General features: G+C 39.8%; 1 pseudogene; it reads left to right on the forward strand.

Annotated features, from left to right (window-relative positions):
* Window positions 1-2445: 2445 nt before the first annotated feature.
* Window positions 2446-17247, forward strand: part of LOC101356453 (transcription factor A, mitochondrial pseudogene) — a 52548-nt pseudogene continuing 37746 nt past the window's right edge.

Raw genomic sequence — 17247 nt, forward strand, 5'->3', positions numbered from 1 at the left:
TGCCTGACATGCTTCCTTTCTTCTATTTTTAGCATGTCTGTCCTTCCTCCACACTCCAGGGCTTTTTCCATGGCTGGATTAGCCACATACGTGGTCCCTCAGCATCCATTTGTTTTTATGTAATATTTGCCCTCATTTCAATTCACCGTAGTTGAATCTCATTTATCTCTACCAACTGCGGGTGGTAGAAAAAAACATTGGCCTAGATAAACCCTAAATAAAATTTTTTTATGTGGAAACAAATGTTTTTTCTTATCCATAATTGCATGGACATCTGGGGCACTTCAAATAAAATAATGAATCTTCAGTGTGAAGACCCAGCTAGGCAGGGGTTGAAAAATTATCTAACATCTTCTGTTCTTGTAGCTGCTTTCCATTTTATTGGTAGGATAGAAAAATATTGCACTTCAGACTCTCTGATATTCATATCTTTGGGAAACTTAGGTCTGGAGGAGGAGGTGGAGGATGACTTGTAAAGCTTAGAAAAGGGAGGTAAGAAATAGGTCATTTACAAGTTCCTTTTTCTTAGTGGGTTGGGGCTTTTGCTGAGTGGAAGCTTCTATGAGAAGGAATAAATAGAGCTGTTCCAAAGTTAAGCTAATTTTTTTTAATCTTGCCTCTAGTGTATACATAATTCCTGCTTATAAGCATGAGAATTGTACTAGGCTTGATCATATAAAGCTAATTGAAGTCAGCTGAGGAGGACTAATCTCTATCAATGAAAACAAATGAACTATTGCTACACATGAATGAATCTCACAACCGTATGTTGAGCAGAAGAAGCCAGACATAAGAGATTACAGACTGGTGAATTCCATTTAAATACAGTTCAAAAACAGGCAAGATAATCTATGGTGTTAGAATTCTGGATAGTATTAGCATTGGAGTGATGGTGACTGGAAGAGGGTGCTCTGGGATGTTGGGAGTGTTCTGTTTCTTGGCCTGTGTGTGATGGTTATATGAGTGTGCTCCCATTGTGAAAATTCATCAAGCTGTGCACTTCTCATTTGTGTATTTTTCACATTTAAAATTAGGAAGTTTACAGAAAAAATTGCTCTTGTCTATTAGGGAGATGTTTGTATGCATACATGTTGTTATGGTGCCATTGAAAACTTCTCATAAATAACTGTACTTGCTTGCTTTTCTAAATTAGTAGCTGAGTGACATTTCTGGGAGATACTTATTAAGTAAATAATTTCTGGTTCCAAAAAAAGAGCCATTATGTCTTGGGTAGTAGCCTGATGTATACCTTGGTATTATGGGTTGATATGTACCCTCATCACAATCAAAAGTAGTTAAGCCAAAAGCCAAGTGCTCTTAGTGGACTGTATGTGAGTCAAAGAGGCGAGTGGTGAGACCAGATTGTGAGAATTTCATGGTAGAAAAAGAAACATGATCTTCACTCCAGTGTTCCTCACATCCTGAGATGTGTGGCAGCTACCAGAGCTTGTCACCCTCCTTCACTCCACTGCTCACTTCTGACCAGCATATTGAGGAGGTGAACCTGTCCACCCCCTTCTCCAGCAGGGACGATGCTCTCTCTTTCTCTTATGGAGGGGAGTAGGCATTTGAAAGACTATAGATGACCTCTGTATGTAACAGATCAGAGAGAGGAGAAATAGGAGAGAGGAAGGAGAAGGAAGAGGAGGGGGAGGGAATGTAGGAAAAAGTGGAGTAAACTAAGAAGGACAAGCAGAAGTAGTTTGGAGGTCATGAGCTTCGAAGAAAGCCCGACTAGTAATGACAAAATGGTGAAGTCTTCATACGGTCCTATTTAAAAAAAAAAAAAAAGGTTATTTAACTTATACCTAACTTATATGCAAGGAACTGGCTACATGCTGTATGCCCTGTTGTTGTTATTAGTTGCCATCAAGTTGATTCCGACTCATGGCGACTCCATGTGTGCAGAGTAGAACTGTTCCATAGGGTTTTCAAGGCTGTGACCTTTCAGAAGCAGATTGCCAGGCCTTTCTTCTGAGGCACCTCTGGATGAATTCAAACCTTCAACTTTTCAGCTAGTAGTCAAGCACTTAACCATTTGTGTTACCATGACTCTTTTGCTATATGCCCTATATAATTCTATTTTATTTTCATTTTATAGATGATAAAATTTAGCAGTCAGGAGGGTTTTGAACATAGTACACCAGACTCCAGTCTAAATGCTGTTATTCAGTAAGCTAACCCTCTTATTCTGAGTGCAGTGATTAAGAATAATGCAATGTGTTGAGTACCTGTAATGTCTCATATACCTTTAATGTCTCATATACCTTTATTTTCTCTTAAAGAATTTTTTTGCCTCTGATCAATACATGCATATGTATTGTCTGGTTATCTGTGCCCATTTGTATCTGCTTCTTGTTACTAGCTACTACTTTATCATTTGGGGTTCCAAAGCAAGGATGGCCTGGAGCTAGGCAGTACCACAGTGGAGTCACTCCAGGCCACATGGACCCTCTGGCCACTGTGGTCTGTACTCATGTCTCCTCACCACCCATCCTTCCCTTCAAGGCTTATCTGGAGCTGAACCAGCCCCCAAGGGTAAAGATAGGTCACTGGGCAGATCACCATGTCCCTTTAACTCTTGACCCTCATTTGTGTGTACTGGCTTTGAGGGAGGATTCTTGTGGCTTCCTTTTACCCTGGGTCTGTATTTAAGCAAAGATTAGATTTGTTGCACTCTTCTCACTGACACATGAAATGTTGGGCACACATGATTGGATCATATCCCACAAAACCAACGGGCCATTGACGTTGATGGAGCCACGTGTAAGTGACCCACTTTGGCATTTACTTCATGCTTTTGTCCCATAAGAAAAATGACTTTAAAAAATCTCTGTAGACCGGTTAAAGAATATTCACAGGTCTTTGAGTATCTGTGATATGCAAGTAGTATGTCAGGTAATTTTGGGGATGCAGAAGTGTGATATTAAACATTGCAATAAAGAAACAGCTGAGGTCAGGCCATCAGGTACTATACTGCAAACTGTATTTGCTGAATGAAGACAATTAGATCACTAGGAAAAGGAGCTACAGAAGGCACATGGTAAGATGAGTGAGATAGTCATGTCTCAGAGCAGGTAAAATAATCTTTTCATACATCTATGGGAAAGGTTCCTATTGAGTTGACTCTGACTCATGGCAACCCAATACGTGTCAGAGTAGAAACGTGCTTCATATGGTTTTCAGTGGCTGATTATCAGAAGTAGATTTCCAGGCCTTTCTCCAAGTTGTCTCTGGATGGACTCAAGCTTCCAACCTTTCTGTTAGCAGTACCTCGGTGGTGTGAATGGTTAATGCACTTGGCTGCTAACTGAAAGGTTGGCAGTTTGAATCTACCCAGAGGTACCTCAGAAGAAAGGCCTGGTGATGTACTGAAAAATCATTCATCGAAAGCCCTATGGAGTACAGTTCTACTCTGGACTCTGGCACGCATGGGGTCGCCATGAGTCAGAATCAACTCAATGGCAGCTTTCTTTTTTTTTTAAAACGGGAGCGGTCATTTCTCTGTATTTATAATCCAAATACATTGATAGCAGGTGTTTTGTATAAAGTGCATCTTCACTGGTCAAATAAGTTAGGAAATGCTAGTTTAAGAAAATGTGTACAGATATTTTTACAGTAGGACCTTTAGAGCTTTTAAAAATGGCTGTTCTTGAAACTCTAAGAGAGATTAATTTTCTGGTTTCCCACATTTGTTGTATCTTGAAAGCATTTTTATATGTGACATCTTCTGGACCTAGTCTTCTCTAGAGACCAGACTGGAAAAATGGTTTAAAGTTTTCCAAGTCACCTTCCTTTCATTTCACGTTGTCCTTCCTTTTAAGTTTTGAGGAGAAAATCAAAGTAACATACTGTAAAGGCAGAGTGCCCACAGAGAGGCCCAACACCTGGGCTCATCACCCAAGGTTATTTCAGTTTCACCTTCTATGAAAATAAATCCTCTACTGCCCTGGTGGTGCAGTGGTTAAATGCATGGCTGCTAACCAAAAGGTCGGCAGTTTGAACCCACCAGCCGCTCCGTGGGAGAAAGATGTGACAGTCTGCTTCCATAAAGATTTACAGCCTTGGAAACTATGGGGCAGTTCTACTCTGTTCTGTAGGGTCGCTATGAATTGGAATCGACTTGATGGCAGTGGGTTTGGGTTTTTTTTTTTTTTTTTTTGGTTTGGGTTTACTGCCCTTAACAAAGTGAGCGAACTTGAGACTCATTGACTCAGAGACTACATTGGCCAAATGATTTCAGGTTTCCTAAAAGCCAGGGAACAAATCCAGACATAAGCCCTGTACATGCATACCCAATATGCATTTCCTGTTGCTTTTTCAGAATCCTCAGCTCTGTTCCCTTACCTTGTGGCTCGTTTTGCGTTGGCCTAGGGCAACCCAAAGAAATGGAGTAGATTAGCACTAGAAGATCCTAATAGGACACTTCAGTTCAACACTCCTGTTTAACACATGAAGAATCTAAACTTTCTTTTGAGTTTGCCTTTCCCTTGGGTTATAGCACTAGTTAGTGTGAGGGACAGTAAAGGGATTCAGGTCACCTGACTCTGTCATGTCTAATGGTGGCATACAGATTCCCTAGGAGCACTGAGAGGGTTGATTCCCTTGACATCAGGCTAAGGTATGGGGAATGTTCGGAGGAAATTCCCCAGTCTCACCCAGATCTACTTACTGTTTCCAGACATAGCTGTACTCAAATATAGCTGATCTTATCTTTTGCGGAGAAGTACTCAAGAGGAATTTGGGTTCAATAACGCCATTGGTCCTTTAGGAATTTACTTAGCTCTGTCCCAGAACGACACAAAAACCTATTGACAGATCCTAGATGCTGTTATATCAAGGGTCCCAGGAAATGATTGAGTTTAACACTTGAGGGTTTCAGAATAAGAGCTAGGGAAAATGCACGGTGTCTGTAAACCTCAGGCAATTTACTGTGGCCGCCACGGCTTCCACAGAAAGAGTTTTTCAATTGGTATATTTATACTTTCTTTACTTAGTATTGATTCTAAATAAGGAGAAAACCCATCCTTGATGGGAAGTCTATGAGTAAGAACAGATGAATTAAAGTTTGTTTTATCTTCCCACTTTCCTTTTGCTGTAGCCAAAAAAAGCCTTCCCTCTAGAGGCAAACGGGATGTATTCTAGAGGCAGCAGCCCTGCTTACAGAACAGCTGAATGAGTGACGAGAGAGTGCCCAGGGAAAGGGGAGAGCAGCGTTGGGTTCTAGGGAAGATTCATACTTCCTAACTCTTTCATCTCTACAACTGGGGGAAATAGACCATCTTGAAGGTCCACATTATTCTGAACTTCCCTCGCTCAGTGCTGTATGTTCACGCCCAGGCCTGCCATTTTCTAAGCTCTGTATTAATCTCAAAACACCTGCTTTGGAGCCATGAATAGGGAAAACTATCTCTTTCTTTTAGATTCTTGGAACGGATTGAATTCCTCATAAATATTTGTTGATTGACTATTTGTAGGATTGAGAAAGATCTCTGGATAATTTACCTTCTGGGAGACAATGTGTGGAGAGAATGAGTGACCAAGACATGATTGTTTAGACATCAGTTGCTCTTTTTTTTTGCAGGGGGTGGGGGTGACGAGGGGTGGATGTGGACAAACATTAAGTCAGAACCGCTCACGTAGGAATTTAGATGGTTCCACAAAACTAAGGTTGGGCTCAAGCTTACCTTTGCTTCAGACATGCAGCAAGGTTTGTGAAGATACAAGGAGATTGTAAGAAGATTATATCCATACTTAAAGAACAATCTTTTCCAACACTCTGGAAATTCACCCCTACCTATACTAACAGCAACAACAACAATCTATAGTATAATCTGCCCGTTTTGCAGCCTGTTTTCTATCTCCTGCACACAGCTACTCTCCTCTGCAAGTTAACACTGTTGGGCCTGTGCTGATCTGTTTTCACTTTCTAGAGCCCTCTTCTTCCTCCTCCTTCTCCTTGCCCTCTGTAAACCACTTACTCTATATGATTCATTTTAAAAGCTATGAACAAAGCATTCCCTAATTCTCCACCATCCAAATGAATTGTTCTCCTATTCTGAATTCCACCATAATTTACTCATACCTCCGACAGAGTGCTTATTTCATTCTGCCTTGCATTATAGTGAGTTGTTGAAGGAGGATTAGTGAGAGAGTGGAAGGAGAACATATGTTGGGAATACAGAGCTGGTTTTATCTCTGAAACACTCTGGCTGACAGATTTAGGGCAAGTTACTGAATCTTTTTGAATCTCAGTTTTTTTTCCTCTCTAAAATAGACATAGTAATTACCAGACTGGTTTTTGTGAGGGTAAATGAACTAATATATGTAAAGAGCCTAACACAATGCCTGGTATGTTGTAAGTAATAAATATATGCTATTATTATCAATAAGAATCTCAGTGGAATTTTAGATTTGTGTCACTTCCTCAGTGTTTTCACAGTGTCTGAAAAACTTTATCACTTTCAAAAGTGATTATTAAACAAAGAAATAATTCCCTTGACATATTTTAACTTCCTTTTATCCCTATTGGAGCCTTTGTGGTACAGTGGTAAGAGCTTCGATGAGCTATGGCTGCTAACCAAAAGGTTAGCGGTTTGAATCCACCAGCTGCTCCTTGAAAATCCTGTGAAGAAGTTCTACGGTGTTTTTTAGGGTTGCTGTGAGTCGGAGTCGATTTGATGACAACAGATTTTTTATTTTTTTATTATCCATACATAGCTGCTACAAAGATTTCATAGACTGTCATTACAAAAAAAAAATTATTTGATAAGGTATGCTGAGTATGAAGATATGGTGATACAGTTGTTCCAGACCATTTAATTTACTCATCAAATTAGCAGCTCCATGAGGCAACACTGGATTTATCTATGGAATCATATCTATATTGAGAACGTTCTATGTGCTGGGCACCGTGCTTGAAGGACAGCAATTTTCCAGCAGTTGATAATTACTGAGTTCTGATATGTGCCTGTCTTAGTTATTTAGTGCTGCTATAACAGAAATACCACAAATGGATGGCTTTAACAAAGAGAAGTTTATTTCCTCACAGTCCAGTAGGCTAGAAGTCCAAATTCAGGGTGCCGGCTCCAGGGGAAGGCTTTCTCTCTGTGTTTACTCTGAAGGAAGGCCCTTGTCATCAGTCTTCGCTTGGTCCGGAAGCATCTAAGCGTAGGAACCTGAGGTCCAAAGGACACGCTCTGCTCCCAGCACTGCTTTCTTGGTAGTATGAGGTCCCCCGTCTCTCTACTTGATTTTCTCTTTTATATCTCAAAAGAGATTGGCTTAAGACACTAATCTTGTAGATGTCATGAATATAACTGCTGCTAATCCACCTTATTACATCATAGTGATAAGATTTATAACACATAGGGAAATCAGTCATACAGTACTGGGAATCATGACCTAGCCAAGTTGACAGATATTTTGTGGGGACACAATTCAGTCCATGACAGTGACCAATGAGCAACATCATAATAAACGGAGAAAATACTGAAGATGTCAAGGATTTCATTGTATTTGGATCCATTATCAACGCCCATGGAAGCAGCAATCAAGAAATCAAACGACATACTGCTTTGGGCAAATCTGCTGTAAAAGACCTCTTTAAAAAGTATGAAAAAGCAAAGGTGTCACTTTGAGGACTAAGGTGCGCCTGACCAGAGCCATGGTATTTTCAGTTCTCTCATATGCATGTGAAAGCTGGACAGTGAATAAGGAAGACCAAAGAAGAATTGATGCCTTTGAATTATGGTGATGGTGAAGAATATTGAATATACCATGGACTGTCAAAAGAATGAACAAATCTGTCTTGGAAGAAGTACAGCCAGAATGCTCCTTAGAAGAGAGGATGGTGAGACGTCATCTCACGTACATTGGACATATTATCAGGAGGGACCAGTCCCTGGAGAAGGACATCATGCTTGATAAAGTAGAGGGTCAGCAGAAAAGAGGAAGACTCTCAACGAGATGGATTGATACAGTGGCTATAACAATGGGCTCAAACATAGCAGTGATTGTGAGGACGGTGCAGGACCGGGCAGTGTTTCATTCTGTTTTATGGTCGCTGTGAGTCAGAACCGATTCGAGGGCACCTAACAACAACAGACATCTTTCTGGTATTGTCTGCTTTCAGCCAAGATCCATCTGATATCAGCAACGATATCCCTCATTCCAAGTCCTCTTTTGAATCTGGCTTGAATTTCTGGCAGTTCCCTGTCGATGTACTGTTACAACTGTTTTTGAATTATTTTCAAGCAGAATTTTACCTGCACATGATAGTAATGATATTGTTCGATTATTTCCACATTTGGTTGAATTGTCTTTCTTCAGAATGGGCACAAATATGGATCTCTTCTAATCGGTTGGCCAGGTAGCTGTCTTGCAAACTTCTTGGCATAGACGAGTGAGCTCCTCCAGCGCTACATCCATTTGTTGAAACATCTCAACTGGTATTCTGTCAGTTCCTTCCTGGAGCCTTGCATTTCACCAATGCCTTCAGTGCAGCTTGGACTTCTTCCTTCGATACTGTCAGTTCTTGATCATATGCTACCTTCTGAAATGGATGAACATCAACCGGTTCTTTTTGATTCAGTGACTCTGTGTATTACTTCCATCTTCTTTTGATGATTCCTGCGTTGTTCAGTATTTTGCCCATAGAATCCTTCAGAATTGCAACCTGAGGCATGAATTTTTTCTTCAGTTCTTTCAGCTTGAAAAATGCCAAGCATTTTCTTCTCCTTTGGTTTTCTAACTCCAGGTATTTGCACATTTCATTATAATACTTTGTCTTCTCTAGCCACCCTTTGAAATCTTTAGCTCTTTTACGTCATCATTTCTTCCATTTGCTTTATCTACTCTATATTTAAGAGCAAGTTTCAGAGTCTCTTCTGACATCCATTTTAATCTTTCCTTTAAATGACCTTTTACTTTCTTCATGTATGATGTCCTTGATGTCATTGCACAACTTGTCTGGTCTTTGGTCATTAGTGTTCAGTGCATCAAACCTATTCTGGAGATGGTCTCTAAATTTAGGTGGGATATACTCAAGATTGTATTTTGGCTCTCACAGACTTCTTTTAATTTTCTTCAGCTTCAACTTGAATTTGCATATGAGCAATTGATAGTCTGTTCCACAGTTGGCCCCTGGCCTTGTTGTGACTGATGATATTGAGCTTTTCCGTCATCTCTTTCCACAGATGTAGTTGGTTTGATTCCTGTATTTCCCATCTGTTGAGGTCCCACCTGTCTAGTCACCATTTATTGTTAGTATTATTATTTTATAGATAGTATCATAGTATTATTGTTTTCTCCATTTTACAAAAAATAAAAATGAAGCCCAAGGTTATAGATACTGAACTCAAATCCAGGCAATCTGACTCACCAAATCCACTGTCACTACTATGCCATGTGTCATTTTGACATCGGGGAGTTTATGCTCTAATAGAAGAAAGTCAATCAATGCATTGTAATTTCATGCCCCAATCCAGGGAAATCCTAGGTGATTTGGAACATATCGGCAATTCCATCTGCTGGTTTTTTGCCTTACATTTTCCATTTACTTCCTCACTTATACCTGAAATTTCTTGACTGGTCATTGGTGAGTTTTCCCCTCACTTTCTCATAGAACTACTGTGATTCATTTAGCTGGAAATTTCAATTCAGAGGGAAAGTACCAGCGTTTGGTCGAGGTTACTCATTGGCTGTATACAGGAGTTACATGCCACCTTCCCAAAAAATCAAATGTTTGTTTGTAGTTGGTACTCTGCTGCTGCTGGCCCCTGAAGAGGAACTAGGTAATCCTTCTGCTATCTCTAGGGTCTCTGATATAATTCGGCAAACAATTCAGTGGCTACTGTCACAGTGCTGTGTGTGTAAACTTTGTTTCTTTCAGGATGGCTCTGGGAAAACAAAAGAGAGAAGACAGAACTAATATAGCAGCAGCCAGTTGGCCAGGCTGATTCAGGTCCTACACGTACAGCAGCATTTCTTAGAAGCCACTTAGACCATTGGGATCCCAAGGAGAAAGAATGATCACATAGGTGTCTTTTTCTTTAACTGTGTGACACAAAATCTGACATTGCCCCATTGGGGTGACCCATGTGAGGCTTTCTGCAGACAGGTTTTCCCTGGGTTGAGATTTTTCGTTTTCTATTACATAGATTTAATAATACCTTGTCTTAGGGGCTGTTTATCTGACTAATTAGCCCGTTCACACCTGATTGCCACTTGGTGGTGGGAGTAGGGCTCTGATACAGAGAGATGAGGGGAAGGAGTCCAAAGCATGGGATAAAGGGAATCTAAGGTATGCGAGAAGGAACCCTGGTGGTGCAATGGTTAAGTGCTCAGCTGCTAACCAAAAGGTCAGTGGTTCAAACCCACTCAGTGGCTCTGCAAAAGAAAGACCTAGCGATCTGCTCCTATAAAGATTACAGCCTAGGAAAACCTGTGGAGCAGTTTTACTCTGTCCCATAGGGTCACTATGAGTTGGAATCAACTCAGTAGCACACAGCAGCAAGACGTGTGGGAGGACATTGATAACCAAGGGGAGGAACACTTTTCACAAGTGGCACCAAAGGATCCCACAAAGAGTTGGGAAATAAAAAAGCAACTTCCCTTTTTCTTAGACTGATCCAGTTGTGTTATTTAGAAACATTACTACCATTCATTTATTTAGCCATTACTTAACATTAACTATTTCCCAGGCACAGAGGCAGTCGTGGTTCAGTGGTAGAATTCTCACTTTCCATGTGGGAGAACTGGGTTCAGTTCTTGGCTAATGAACCTCTTGCGCAGCCGGCACCCATCTGTCAGTGGAGGCTTGCATGTTGCTATGATGCTGAACTGGTTTCAGCAGAGCTTCCAGACTAAGATGGACTAGGAAGAAAGGCCTGATTATCTACTTGCAAAAATCATCCAGTGAAAATCGTACTGATCACAACAGGCCAATCCACAGTCATTGTGCAGGGAGTCGCCACTAGTTGGTGGCTGACTTGATGGCAGGTAATCTCAATAACAACGACATTTTCTAGACACAGTACAAGGCAAATCACCAAAAAACTGTACAGAAATGGGGGACACTTACTCCCAACTTCAGGCCCACAGTCTAGCAAGGGACATGTGCGTACACAGTTAAGAATAGAATACAGAGGGCCTGGTTTTAGAAGAGGGGTGTCCACACAGTGCCGTGGAGCCATAGAACATACGTCCTTTTTGTCTGCATCCTGAGAAAGTGAAACAGAAGATGTTGGGTAGGCATGACTAGGACTCAGGGTAGAACTTCCCCAGTTCACCTCTTTGTTGATGATATTGCCTTCAGTGTGTTGTACTTGCCCAGAGTCTGGGGAAGCCTGCAAGCAGTACCTTGGCCTTGTGGGAATTTGTGTAAACTGTTTTGTTGAGTAAGTCTGGTCAAGGCAGGGGGTACAGGTAGATAATGAAAATGCTAGCAATTACAACTAACAACTTTTTTTAAACTTTCTATATACCAGACACTGTGCTAGCCTATTTAATGATCACAGCAACAGTATAAATAAGTTTATTATTCCCATTTTACCAGTAAGGAAACTGATACCAAGAGAGGTTAAATAATATGATCAAGGCTGCACAAGTTCAGTGGTAGAGCTGAGATTTACCTTAATAGTCTGACTTAATGTCCGCGGCCTTAAATCACTAAGCTGCTAGGTACTCAGTACTTCGTAACACAGGTAAGTGAAGTCCCCTTTTGCAGGGAGCTCTAAGAGCACACCAGGTTGGGAATCTAGGAAGGTCTGCAGGAATGCTAACTATCAGAAGTGAAAATATGTGCCATTGTAAGATAGACGTGGTCCTTTGGTTTTGGGGGAAAGAAGAAGCCAAATGAGACAGACTTCACTGATATTAAGTAGTGGTTGGGAGCAGGTGTATGATTGTAGGGACTGAGGGATAGTGTCTTCCGAGTCATCCAAGAAATTGAATTTCATATCCCACTGAAGCTCTGTTTAGAAGGGGGCGGGATGTTGACATTCTCCTCTGAGAATCAGATCTCATGCTGTCTGTTCAGGCAGACAGACATTATTCTTATCATTTAATGTTCCAATCCAACATTGGTATCAATTGAATAAGAAAAATGTAGTCATTTTTGCTCAATGGATAAATCTAAACCAGTATTTTTGTTTTGTCTGTGGGAAACTATAATAAAATGGAACCACCCTTCCAAACACAGGTTGCACTATATAATTAGGTAAATAAACATGGCTGTAGACGTTAGAACTGCATGAGCCTTTAACAAACAACACACCAGAGAGAAGAATATTATAGTCATCTATTGGTGAGGATATAATTCCAACCACAGCCAAAGGAACAGTATGTCCTTGATGATAGCTTTACCTTCATGCTTTAGTGAATATGTAACTTTGTATGCTTCCCTGAAAGAGTGTGTTTTCAGATGAAAATAGTAAATATTCATTTCAGCTTTTGATGTCAGTACTAAGCAGTGTGATGTAAATCTGTTATTATTTTTAAGTTTTCTGAAGTATTGGCTTGATTTTAGACAGAAAGGAAGCATAAAGTGAGGTATAAAACAGATGCCTGGTTCTGAATATTCTGTACGTGAAGTTTTGGCCTTGTAGGCTGTCTTTCTTTGAAATGAGGGAGTGTCTTTGAAAAAATTTAGTCCTTTTCCATGTTGTAGATCCTCCAACCTTTTAGGTAAAGTGAGTTGTCAAGTGTCTGCTTGGGCAAGATTTCTCCCTGGATATTTTTGCCTTGTTTTGAGACTTCTAGTCATCCCATCAACTCTTTGATGTTTTTTAGATAGCTGGCATGTGCTACAAAGCTTGTAAATGTCCATTTGAAAAATCCCATTGGGGTTATGATTGAAACCACATATTATAGATAGACCCACTAGAGAAAAATGAATCATCTTCCCAACCAAGAATGTCTGTTCACAGAGTGTATCTGCCAGTATATAATATTATCAAGAACTGGTACTTGAAAAAGATTTTGGTTGTTCAACACACTCCCAGAGTCAACACTGAAGAAAAATATTTTCCTTCCCTCTTTTAATGAAAGTCAAGTCTGACCTCCTTTTCCATTTTATCTACAAGAGGGCTTAAGATCCTGGAGAACCTGCCTCATTAAATTCCATACATTACATTGGAGAAGCCTTGTTACCTGACTTCAGGTGGGAGGGCAGATTTAGAGGAGTGGCCTAGGGAGGTGATTCACCATGGGATACCTGCACAATATCAGAGTGTTAGAAAAATTCTGGAATCCTGGAACTTGACTCATTAGATTAGGTTCATCACATTTTCACTGAAGACAAATTCTGTTGTCCTGTATAGCTCCCGTCTGAGGCTATGCAGACATGATTCTAAGAGTGCCACCCAATTTTGTCAATTCCCATTCAGGAAATTACCAGTAAAACTCAATAAAAAAATCTTACAGATATATTGTTTAACATCATATACACTGTGATGGATTGAACTGTGTCCCCCAAAAATGTGTGTCAACTTGGCTAGGCCATGATTCCCAGTATTGTGTGATTGTCCACCATTTTGTCATCTGATGTGATTTTCTTGTGTGTTGTTAGTCCTACCATTATGATGTTAATGAGGCAGGATTAGAGGCAGTTTTGTTAATGAGACGCAACTTAATCTACAAAATTAGGTTGTGTCTTAAGTCAGTCTTCTTTTGAGATATAAAAGAGAGTAGCAAGCAGAGAAATGGGGAGACCTCATACCACCAAGAAAGTGGAGCCAGTAGCGCGTGTCCTTTGGACCCAGGGTCCTTGTGCTGATAAGCTCCTAGATTAGGGGAAGATTGATGACAAGGACCTTCCTCCAGAGCCGACAGAGAGGGAAAGCCATCCACTGGAGCTGGCGCCTTGAATTCGGACTTCTAGCCTACTAGACTACGATAGAATAAATCTCTGTTTGTTAAAGCCGTCCACTTGTGGTATTTCTGTTATAGCAGCACTAGATAACTAAGACATACACCAAATTACCAGATGAATTAATACACATTCTGCTTTTTTTCCTTTTCTTTCCTTCCTTCCAACAGTGTCTTAATTTATTTTCAAAAGATTGGAGAAAATAAATTCTGTTCTCCAAAGTGTAGTTTTTATACATTGTAGTATTGTAATTCGTACAAATGGTAAGTAATCTAAACTTTCGAAATTGCTTGGTTAAATAAATTTTTTTATATCCATCTAGTATTATATTAACCTTGTGGGGCAGTTCTACTCTGTCCTATAGGGTCGCTATGAGTCGGAATCCACTAGACTTTAACGGATTTAGTATTATATTATGCAGCATTTTAAAATGTAACATGAAGAAGTCTAAGATATATTATTGAATCCAATTGAATCAGTCTGTGGGAAAGCATATATAATATGATTCATTTTTATTTAAAATTTTTTTTATAGTATGTACACATATACTTAAGGAAATATGAAAGAATAATCACTGAATCTTGGAGTTGGGAAGTATAAAATTAAATTCTACCTTGTTCTTATTTATATCATTTAAAATGATTACAGTGAATATATGTTTTATAATTAAAAACAATAAAGATTTTTATTTTGAAAAATGTAATTTTTAGATTATTAATTACCTTACTTCCCACTATAATTTTTTCTCATTACCATGGATAACTGAGAGTTGACTATGCCTAATAAATATGTTTACTTCCATTGGAACACTGTTTATAGACACAATTTAGGAATATCATCATCTCATTACCACAATTCCTTTAACTTTTACCAAGTTCCAGCCATAGAACTAATTAACTGCATTACCTTATTTAATCCTCAGAACATTCCTTTGGGCTAAATATCATTCCTGTTTTACAGATAAGAAAACAGAATTTTAGAAGATTAAGTCATTTGCCGAAGTTGCACAGCTAATTGATCAGCATAGTAGGGAGTTGAACTTTGATCTCTGACTCCAAACATGGATTTTTCCAATGCCCTACTAAATAATTTCTGTAGGAAAATTAATAAACACAGGAACTAGAGAGACTTTTCAGAATTCAAGGCCGTAAACCAACCAGTAACCAGTTGCTGTCAAGTTGACTGTGACTCATGACATCCTCGTGTGTCAGAGTACAACTGTGTTCCATAGTTTTCAATGGCTGTTTTTTTTGGAAGTAGATTGCCAGGTCTTTCTTTCAGGTGCCTCTGTGTGGACTCGAATCACCAACCTTTCCATTAGCAACTGAGCGCATTAATCATTTGCACCACCTGAGGACTCCAGTGGTACCATATTTCTTTTGTAGATTAACTTTGCAGGGCTGCCAAACCATCAGAATGGGTAAAGTGCATTTTAAAGGCACCATGGGAAACCTCAGTTTGCTCAGGTCTGCAGCCTTCAGATCTGTTCTCATGATGAGAAGCTAAAGCCAACCACTGTCATTTTTAAGGAGTAACTTCCTTCTCTGTGAGGCAGAGGAGCATAGTGTTGAGTTTCCTTGCCACACTCACAAACCTCTGGCCCTTTGGCTCCTGCTGTGCTTGTATGAGAGTACCACAGTTGTGTGAGAAAGGCCACTGGTATTCTTCTCTGTTTTCCTTCAGTATTTAAAAGCTTTAAGAAAGAGATTTAATTTCAAGCATCTTGTTCGTACTGTAGTTTTCTCCTAGACAACCTGACCAGATTTGCGTAGTTGCTCAGGAGGTGCTGTGCAATTTTAGATTAGTTTCCCAGGCTTTGGGAAGTAAAACAACTTTTCATTTTCCAAAACTATTCCATTCACACTTTGGAGGGAATGGAGACCTCTCTGTATAAAGTACTGCAGGTACTGGGCCCCATGGATTTCTGAAGCAAGACCCCAGTCTTCAAAACTTTCGATGTCCACGGATTGGAAGACTGAACATAGTAAAGATGTCAGCTGACCCCAAATTGATGTACAGATTTAATGTGATTTCAGTAAAAATTCCTACAGGATTATTTTGTAGCTGTAGACAAGCTGATCCTAAAATTATATGGAAAAGCAAAGGAATTAGCATGGCTAAAACAATTTTGAAAAAGAAGAAGAAAGTTGAAAATTAAAAAAAAAACAAGAAAAACCAACAGTGCCAAACCTGTATACTTTTATTTGTTTGTTGCAGTCTCCTACAGTGACATAGAAAACAACTGTTGTTGTTGGGTGACATCAAATTTATTTTGACTCATAGTGACCCCCTGTGGTAGAGTAGAACTGCCCCATAGGGTTTCCCAGGCTGTAGTCTTTACAGAAGCAGATCACCAGGTCTTTCTCCTCCAAAGTCCTTGTGTAGATTTGAACCACCAACTTTTCAGTTAGCAGCCGAGTGCTTAATCATTGCACCACCAGGCTCCTTTCAGAAAAGAACTAGAGGCTTTCAATTGGAATTACATAGCACTAATCAGTAACTTTAGCCCCAAAACAATAAATCCACAAATTTCCAATCAGATTTGTTACCTTAAGGTAGCTGTGGGGATGTATAAAAAAGACAGTGGTAGACACTGCAAGTTTCCTGCATATTCATTCTCTCTGCTTCCAATTAATATAAAGCCAGTTTTTATTAGAGCATCAATATGCTCAGATAAAAATATGTTTCACCACAGAATTGCCTGTAGCTAGGCCTGGCCATAAGATCCACTTCTGGCCAAAGAGATACAAGCAGAAGTCTCCTGGATGGAGTTTTTGAAATAGCTATAGTTTTTATTTGTTTTGTTTATGTTAAAGGAATAGTCTCTCCTTGTGGCTGTCTACTTCTCGGGGTTGTAAGATGGTTGCTGTATCTCTTCTGAGTTCTAGACAGGAAGATGAGGGAAAGACAAAGGGTGACCTGTACCTGAATCTAATACAGTTTCTGAGAGTCTTGGTATTTGAGAACTTTCTTGAGCAGCTGCACCAGTCCTGAACCATTCATCTCTCGACTTTATTACATGAGAGAAATAAACTCCTATTTGGTTAATTTGTTATAATCAGATTTTTGACACATGAAGATGAATTCAGTCCTTACTGACTGTCATGGATTGAATTGTGTCCCTCAAAAATACCGGTCAACTTGGCTATGTCATGATTCCAAGTATTGTATAATTGTCTCCCTTTTGCCATCTGATGTGATTTCCCTATGTGTTGTATTTCTTTCACTGTGATGTAATAAGATGGATTAGTGGCAGTTATATTGAAGAAATCTGCAAGATTAGGTAGTATGTTAAGCCAGTCTCTTTTGAGATATAGGAGAGAGAAGCGAGCAGAGAGACAGGGGGACCTCACACCACCACGAAAGCAGCACCGGTC

The sequence above is a fragment of the Trichechus manatus genome, unplaced genomic scaffold, assembly GCF_000243295.1.
Source record: "Trichechus manatus latirostris isolate Lorelei unplaced genomic scaffold, TriManLat1.0 scaffold00022, whole genome shotgun sequence".
Taxonomy (NCBI): domain Eukaryota; kingdom Metazoa; phylum Chordata; class Mammalia; order Sirenia; family Trichechidae; genus Trichechus; species Trichechus manatus.